Source organism: Helianthus annuus, chromosome 17 (genome assembly GCF_002127325.2).
Source record: "Helianthus annuus cultivar XRQ/B chromosome 17, HanXRQr2.0-SUNRISE, whole genome shotgun sequence".
NCBI lineage: Eukaryota > Viridiplantae > Streptophyta > Magnoliopsida > Asterales > Asteraceae > Helianthus > Helianthus annuus.
In genome coordinates, this window is record NC_035449.2 from 95,142,269 (window position 1) to 95,150,193 (window position 7,925).

The following is a 7,925-nucleotide window of genomic DNA, read 5'->3' on the forward strand; positions in this document are numbered from 1 at the left end:
ATTACCCTTGTATCTGTTACGCCTGTTGTTGTCGCGGGTGTTCGCTCTGGAGAATCGATCTTCAGAGTGATAACTTTTGTTCCCAGCGAGTGATTCTTCGGTTTGCGCAACAATTTTTGCGGCTTCCATGAGTTTATCCCATTCTTTTGGCATTCCGTCTTTGCCTGTGATAGTTCTGATGAGACTATCACAGCGAATGGCTTTCTTGAAATGACAACGCATGAGTTGTTCGCTTACGTCGCCTATCTCCAAACATTCTTTGTTAAAACGGGTGATGAAATCTTCCAGACCTTCACCATCTCTTCGCCAGATGTCTTCTACTTCAGCAGTGTCGCGCTGGTAGCGTCGTTGTTGGCTGAAGTAGCTCAAAAACTGTGTCTTGAAATCTACCCATGATTTGATCTTCCCTGGTGGAAGGCTGTCGAACTAGGCGCGAGCAGCCCCGGTAAGGGTTTGAATAAACAAGTGACGCCACATAGGCATGTTCCAACCACCCATGCAACCTACGCTGGTGAAAGTTCTGACGTGATCATCCGGATCAGTCAATCCGTTGAACTTCCCGACAGTCGGAGGTAACTTTTCTCTTGAAAGCGGCGCGAGTGCGATTTTTGGGATGAATTTTGAATGCTCCGCAGCTTCCGCTGGCCTGTACGCCAGGCGGAAATCCCTTTCAGCTTCTTCTGTATACCCGACATGTTGTCGCGGTTTGAAGTATTCGTGGTTCCTCTGCAAGCGATTGAAGACTGACGAGCCCTCGTCATCTTCCCAAGTTGGATCATTCGGGTATGTCTCTTCCCATTCGTTGTTCATGTTGCGCGGCGTGAGCCGGCTATGAACAGGACCTCTTTGAAGGTTTGACGGATAGTCGTAGTAGCTTTCCGTTTCTCCCCTTGTGTCGCGCGTGTCCTGCACGCTTAGACGCCTGGTAGGGGGTGGCCTGTTGATTCTGCCTTGGAGATTTGGCGGTGAGGGCATCTGGCGTGCCCCCTGACTTTGAGGAGTGACCAAGGACGGTTCTGCCGTCAAGACTGCTTGCAGCGCAATCAGAGATTGGTACGCTGCGTTGATTGTGGCGATATTCTTGGCATACCATGAGGCTGGAGTTTCGCCTTCTGGTAGCCCTTGCAACGCTGAAACATTCTGAGGTGGTGTTGGGTTTGAAGGTCCCTCGCCGTTATTTCCTGGGGTGACCGTCTGAGTGATGCGGGTGATGCTCCCGCGCGGGCCCCCATTATTGGTTACTTCGACTTCACCAATTTCTTCGATTTGCTGGGCTTGGAAGTTTTGGATTCCTTCACCCAACACCGCGTTAGAGTTGGCACCGAAGCCGAAATCGGGAATGATTCCTTGACCAGCCATGATCGAAGGAAGAAATGTCGAAAACTCAGAAAAAAGAAGATGAAAATGGTTGTAGAAAAACCGGTGGGCGCCAATGAAGAAACACTGAACTAATTATGGAGACTAATCAGTTTGGTTTATGTTTCTACCATAGTGGTTAATCTTCTAATGAATATCTGAGCTCCGACTTTGATGTTTAATCCTGCAAAACAGAACACCGTTACTCATCAAGAGGGGAATGTGGGGGTTTCCCTCTTAACCGGGCTCCGGCGTGAGAATAAGCGACTGCTTTGGAAGGATAATTAAGTATTAAGAGTGAGAGTAGAGGGAATGGAATGTTTAACCTGTGGAATGAGGTCTCTATTTATAGCCGGAGAGGTGTAAGAGGATATGGGCTGAAGGGCCTTGGGCCGATAATGGACAACATAACGGGTATGCTCTGTCTCACCAGCGTCGATCGTTTAGTGGCTTCTAGAAGTTCTTCGGCGCTGGCGCGCCTTAATTGGAGCCACGTGTCATTGTTGTCGGCCCTGCTGTTCTTCTGCCATCAGCAGACAAGTGGAGATCGTGGGACAGATGTCTCTGTCCTCTGATTGGTGCCACGTAGGCGTCCTTAAGTACTTCTCGTCAGACGATCGTGGCGCACGATTGAACAGAGCCTGCTGGACGTTCATTGGCTCTTTTTCACTGCCACTTGTACCTTGTGTACCACCTGGGGCAGCCTTGCGCTACTTCCATGTGTGGTTCTTGCTGAGCATTTAACTAACCCGCGCGGGGTTAGTATGTCTGTGTGCTCCTTTAGCATGCTAAGTGCTGATATCGGAGCTTCCTCAGGGCGAGCCCTCGCGCGACCTAGAGCAGGAAAATGGTGCAACCCGCACAAGGCTCGTGGTATGAAGTTTATTGAAATAAGGAGTATGGTTCAACGCGCAACCTTGACGGAGGTTTGCGCGGCTTTTTGGGACCATACCCCTTCAGTGTATATATGTCTTAATGTATATTTTAAGCCCTTTTTACACTTTTAGCCAAGTTTTAAATTTATAAAACACGATATTTACTAACACTAAACACACATATGGGCAAGTGCACCCATCATGGATGTAGTATAGTGTTGGTAAGATACCGAAGTCGTCCAAGGACACAAGAGCTTTCAGTACCGGTTTATCCTCAACGTCTAATCAAATCAAAACGTTAGAAAAGATTTTTAAACTAAGAAAATGAAAACTAACTAAATGCTGAAAAATAAAATAAAATAAAAACAGATAGACAAGATGAATCACTTGGATCCGACTCGTGTATTAGTATAACCTTTGATTATTTTTGCACTTTTGCACTTGTTTAAGAGATTATCTTAGTTATTGTAGTAGGCCCCTCTTTTGAAGGCGACGTTACCCTCAACCAAGTAGTTTGAGTCAGCAAGGATACAATCCTAAAGGGTTGGATTATTGGAAGATAATAAATTAAGTTATTAATGCAAATTATGGTAGGCCCCGCTTTTGGCGGTGACGTTACCCTCGACTAAGTAGTCTGAGTCAGCAGGGATACAGTCCTAAATAGCCGGGTTATAGTATTAATAGTAGTTAGCTTATGAGGGGGTCAAATAGTTTGGATCCCCGCCATCCAATACCTATGGGTATTGAAGGAGATCCTACTAAATTTGACCCAGGTCCCTTGCAGGACCTCTAAACGCTGAACAAGGGCAAGACCCTTACCAAACTGTTCCCTTAACCCCCGACCAGGTAGCCAACATACCTCCATATAGACCGTGGAGATATGAATGGTGAAAATCTTTTATTTTATATAGACAGTAAAATAAAGCCAAGACACCACGGACAAACGATAAGGAAAGATCACCTTCAACATAAGCAACTAGTTACTAAAGTCATTAATACAAAACCAAATAAAAAGTGCAAAAGATTGAAAATAAAAAGTATTATACTAAACACTTGTCTTCACCAAGTGATGTAAGAGACTTAGGCAAACATGGCCTTGATTGTCAAGAACTCTTACGATCAATCTTGGATCCCGAGACGACTCACACACTCTATGATGGACAATGGATGATGGTGGTGGATGATGGTGTTGTGATGGTGGTGGGTGGTGGATGAAGTGTGAGAGAGGTGGTGTGCCAAGGGATGAGTTGCAATGAAACCAAGCACTCCTATTTATAGGCTGAACAGAAGGCTGGGCACGGCCCCGTGTCCGCTGGACACGCCCCCGTCCCTGTCTGACACTCTCTCTCTCTTCATTAATTGTAATTCGCAATTACAATTAATGCGCCTGCTGTACTTTCGCCACGCCCCCGTGTCCGCTGGACACGGCCCCGTGGTGGGCAATAGAAGCTTCTATAGGTTTGTCTTTTCTGCTGCTTCTTGGGCACGGCCCCGTGCTGGCTAAGCGCGGGGCGTCTTAAGTCTTCTGCCTTCTCTATTTTGCTTGGGAGGATGCTGTTGAAGGGTCGGGCAATCCACTTATGTTCCTTTTCTTGTATTTATGTTAGATTTATCTGTCTTTTTGCTTCTTTTGTGAATTTGAGCTCATTTAATCCTGAAAATACAAAAGGAAGACAAAAACACTCTTTTTCCAACATTAGTACTTAAAAAGGGTTAGTTTTATGCCTCATTTGATGTAATTTATATGTTGCATTTTACACACATCAAATACCCCCACACTTGAACTTTTGCTTGTCCTCAAGCAAAACTCTTTAATATGTGGCTTACACTCCCAAATGGAATGGGTAGAAGAGAAGGTTTTGGCTCGTCATAGAGTGTCGAGAATCCAAGATCTTTTTGGGTTTTATTTTTTTATTTATTTATAATCCTATTCGTTATGATTTGTTTAGAACGTTTCATAGGAGAAATTACTTACTTGGGCATAACATGCCTTTTAAAATTCCATTTATATACAAGTTCACATACCTCACGGGAGAAATCACTCACACTCGGCCGAAGGTGTATTTTAGTGAATCACTCGAGAGCGGCATGGAACTTATTCCTACCATACGCTTGCCAAGCAATCAATCCTCCTCCTTTTTAACTCGTTACCTTTGTAAATATCAAGAGGAATTTTTAGATAAAGGCTTGGGCTAAAGGTGGGTGAATGGGTTAGTAGTTAGTAGAAAAGGGCGAAAAACGTAAAAAGCGTCGGTTTTCGTAAAACATTTTGTTTTAGTAACTTTTTATTTCGAAGTATTTCTTCAAACAAGCTTTTGTTTTAAGAGCTTTGTTTGTTTATTTCAAACTTTATCATTTTTTTAGTCACACGAAAACCGAGCTTGTTACTAAAATAAAGGGTAAAAATAAAAAGGGTTTTTTTTTTTGTGGGTAAAAAGGTTTTAGGGTAAAGAAATAAAAGGTTTAGGCTCAAAGGGGTTAACTAGGGGGATTTTGGGTAGATGGTAAAAAAAAATGAAAAATAATGGTGTAGAAAGAAAAAGGGTTAGTCCTAATGCCTCCATCATTTACTTACTTGGGTTTAAGTTGGTAAGGACCGGGAATGAATCGTCGTGGCAAGTTCTAGAGTCGTAAGAACCAAGCGGCTATTCACACAAGAAACGAAAAATGAGCATTTAGTCTAAAGATGCATATTTGTATGCTCAATAAAGGCTCAAAACTCACTTTTTGTGGGAATGGGTTTTTTCTATGTGATCAAGTATATATAATCAAATTTTAACTAAGCTTGTCATGCCGTTTCGTAATTTTCTTATGTTGGTTCTTTTTATCACGACGCTATTGGTTGTAAACTTGTAAAAATATAACCTTATTAATCTTAGAATTCCCAACTTAAACTTTAGACAAGTAAAAAAATGGAAATTTTTGAAAAAAAAATTGGGGTGATTAGCGGTTCCAATAGAGTTTTGTGTAAGGCTTGTTTTTAGGACTTACAAAATTTCAAGGTTTTAGCATCCCCCCACACTTAAATTACACATTGTCTTCAATGTGTCCCAAAAATAAATTTTTAGGTTGATTAGATGTGTAATATGGTGTTAAAAGCAAAGATTTTATGTTACTGGCAGTCTGGACACGGCCCCGTGGGGACCGGACACGGCCCCGTGGGGACCGGACACGGCCCCGTGGGGACCGGACACGGCCCCGTGTTCAGGTGCCAGTAACGAAAATTAAAGAAAAGAAACAGAAGCCTGGACACGGGGGCGTGTCTGGTGAACACGGCCCGTGTCCAGTTACCTGAACTGGGCATTTTTCTGCAGGGGGTTCAGCACGGGGCCGTGTTGGTTGGACACGGCCCGTGTTGAACCTTCTGTGTTGGAGAAATTGATGTCGGGTTGCCTTGTTCTTGTGCATGGGGTCATGTTTCTCGTTTCCCTTTTCGTCCTTTACCATCATGAGTGTGTTTTATTCCTACAAATTAAAACTAAAAGATTAAACTAAACTAAGGATAGTTCCGTGGAATGCCTCCGTGGTACGCCACGTTTATAAGGGTCCTTGGCTAGACCCAATGTGAGGTTATATATTTTCTGAGTGGGATGCTTGGCATCCCATGTTGCACCGTCGGAGAGCAGCATCCAAACTCGAATCAATAACCTTCATGTAGTTGACCGGGTCGTCGTCCTCTATTCTCTTCCCAACCCCGAATTTTACTTCATCATCTCCGTACCTTAGGGTGAGCGTTCCGTCATTCATGTCTACCACTGCTTGTGCGGTGGCGAGAAATGGTCTCCCTAGTATGAGGGGGACTTTGGTGTCTTCTTCCATATCGAGTATGACAAAATCGGCCGGATAGACAAATTTGTTTACCTTTACTAGGACATTTTCGATGACACCTTGCGGGAATTTGACGGATCGATCAGCAAGTTGTATGCTCATTTTTGTAGGACTCGTTCCTAGGCCGAGTCTTTTAAACATTGATGAAGGCATGAGGTTAATGCTAGCCCCAAGGTCGGCTAGTGCATTACGAACGGGGGAGTCCCCGATCGAGCAGGGGATCGTGAAGCTTCCAGGATCGATTTTCTTTTGGGGAAGTTTGTTGAGTACGAGGGCAGAGCATTCTTCGCCTAAGTTAACTAATTGCAAAGTTTCAATTTTCTTTTTATGAGTGAGGAAGTCCCTCATGAACTTAGAGTATTTGGGCATTTGGGTTAGGACATCAATAAAAGGAATATTGACATGCAATTGTTTTAATAGACTTTCGAATTTTGCGAATTGCTCATTGGTCTTTTGACAAATTAACCTACCGGGGTACGGAACTCGAGGAGCCTTGGTAGGCTCTGATGATGGAGGGGAGTTCTTCTCATGTAGAGGCGGGGGTATAGTCTCTTCTGTCGGTGGTGGTGCTTCCGCAGGCCCCACGGTGCGGTTCCGTAACGTGATGAGATGAACTTGCGCTTTTGGGTTTGTTTCGGTATTGCTTGGTAATGCACCTTGTGGTCTCTCGGAAAAATTTTGAGCTAGTTGATTTAATTGTTTTTCTATGTTTTGAATACTAGCTTGTTGATTTCTAAAATTTGATTCTAATTGTAGAAACCTTTCCGAGTTTTTCTTTTCAGTGTCGGAGATGAGGCGAGATACAGTATCTTCAAGCCTTTGTCGTCCACCTTGTTGTTGAGTGAAATTTTGTGACTCATTTCTTGGTTGTTGAAAGTTTGTTCGTTGGGTTTGTTGGTTACTACTATTGCCGGGCTCTCTCCAACCAAGGTTAGGGTGGTTTCGCCATCCTTGGTTGTAAGTGCCCGTTGGAGGACCTGACGGCCTAGGTCTATTGTCAATGTAGCTTACCGACTCTTGTTGATCGTCTGTTTCTTTCATACAACTCCAATTTTCATGTGGCCCACCACACCCTTCACAAGCCATAACCGAGACTGTTTTTGTCATTTCCAATTTTTTTATTTTTGAAGAAAGAGCCTCGATTTGGGCTTGTAAAGAAGTGCTTTCATCAACCTTATGGGCGTCCGGGGCAATAGATTTATTGCCTCAGGGAGTGTGCCACTGAAAATTGGTTTGAGCAATTTCCTCAATTTGGTTATATATTTCATGCGGGCGGCGATTACCTAAAAGTCCCCCGGAGCTAGAGTCAAGTGTCTGCCTTGTGTGTGGCAACAACCCATTATAGAAAGTGGATACTTGTTGCCATATCGCAAGGCCGTGATGTGGACACTTTCGCAATAACTCCTTGAACCTTTCCCAAGTTTCATATAAGGATTCCCCGTCCTCTTGCGAATATGTATTAATTTCAGTCATTAATACATATGTTTTACGAAGCGTCGAGCTTCGTAAAACATTTTGTTTTAGTGACTTTTTATTTCGAAGTATTTCTTCAAACAAGCTTTTGTTTTAAGACCTCTGTTTGTTTATTTCAATAATTGGAACTGGCAATAATTGGACGGTGAATGGGTTAGTGGTTAGTATAGAAGAGCTTCATCCACCCCGTGCTCAATAATTGGAACTGGCAATCCTGTTTTAAGTCAGACAGTAAGCTGAACACGGGGCCGTGCTCACTCAACACGCCCTCGTGCCCAAGATTCACTTACTGAAAACAGAACCGTTAGATCCCGGCGGTTGGTAATTTCTGACATAAACATGAGTGATAGTAATTCTTTTTACTTTCGGCACTCTTATGGTACGTGGTGTCAA

The 7,925-nt window shown here is 43.6% G+C and overlaps 1 non-coding gene across 1 annotated transcript; it reads left to right on the forward strand.

The window, feature by feature from the left end:
- The first annotated feature begins 7,431 nt into the window (after nt 1–7,431).
- LOC118489566 lies at nt 7,432–7,538 on the forward strand. Its single transcript, XR_004887588.1, has one exon. It is a non-coding gene; the product is annotated as a small nucleolar RNA R71 (small nucleolar RNA).
- Nucleotides 7,539–7,925: the final 387 nt, after the last annotated feature.